The following is a 1,205-nucleotide window of genomic DNA, read 5'->3' as shown; positions in this document are numbered from 1 at the left end:
TATTACAACAGAATGTGCATAGATCTGGAGTCAGAAAACCAAAAAGGAAGAATACACTCAGCATTTATCAAGCTGGGGGAACTGAAGAAAAAATTCAAGCCTCAACTTTCGTTGTTGAAAGATTCTCTGGGCAAATTATTGAATGATGCAGAAAGCATCAAAAGAAGACGGAAGGAATATGCAGAGTCACTGTACCAAAAGGAAATGGTTAATGTTCAACCATTTCAAAAGGTAGCATATGACCAAGAGCCAATGATACTGAAGGAACAAGTCCAAAGTGCATTGAAGAAATGGGCAATGAATAAGGCACCAGGAATTGATGGATTCAAAATTGAAATTTTTCTAAAAAGTGATGTGGCACAGGAGACACTCACTCATCTATGCCAAGAAATTTGGAAGACAACTATATGGCCAAATGATTGAAAGAGATCCATATTTGTACCCATTCCAAAGAGAGGTAAGGTGAAGAGTCAGAGAAAATGAGGAAGACCCCCAGCGAGATGGATTGACCAAGTGGCAGCCTCAATGTACTGAAGCATAGGAACAATAGAGAGGTTGGCCCAAGATCGGGCAGTGTTTCATTCTGCTGTGTATAAGCTCACTATGAGTCAATACATAAAAACAACAACAACAACATAGAAAAACTATTGAATGATGTAGACAGCATAAAAAAAAGATAGAATGAATATGCAGTCACTGTACCAAAAAAGAAAAGAAAAAAAGTCAATGTTCAACCATTCCAAGAGAAAGTATATGATCAATAGTCAATGGTACTAAAAGAAGACGTCTAAGGTGAATTGAAGGCACTGGAAAAGAACAAGCCTCCAGGAACTGATGGAATACAAATTGAAAGCTTTTAGTTTGGCCATCCTGGCCTCCAAGGAGCACTCTGGCTTCACTTCTTCGAACACAAATCTGTTTGGTCTTTTGGCAGCCCATGACACTTTCAATATTCTCCTCCAACACCATGACTCAAAAGCATCAATTCTTCTATGGTCTTCCTTATTCACTGCCCTGTTTTCACATGCATATGAAGTTATTGAAAATACCATGGCTTGAGTCAGGTGCACCTTACTCTTCAAGCTGACGTCTGTGCTCTTCAAAACTTTAAAAAGGTTTTGTGCAGCAGATTTGCCTAATGCAATATGTCGTTTGATTTCTTGACTGTTGCTTCCGTGAGTGTTGACAGTTGACCCAAGAAGAAT

This window comes from Chrysochloris asiatica, unplaced genomic scaffold, assembly GCF_000296735.1.
Source record: "Chrysochloris asiatica unplaced genomic scaffold, ChrAsi1.0 scaffold00320, whole genome shotgun sequence".
NCBI classification, from domain to species: Eukaryota; Metazoa; Chordata; class Mammalia; order Afrosoricida; family Chrysochloridae; genus Chrysochloris; species Chrysochloris asiatica.
Note: the sequence above shows the minus strand (reverse complement) of the source record.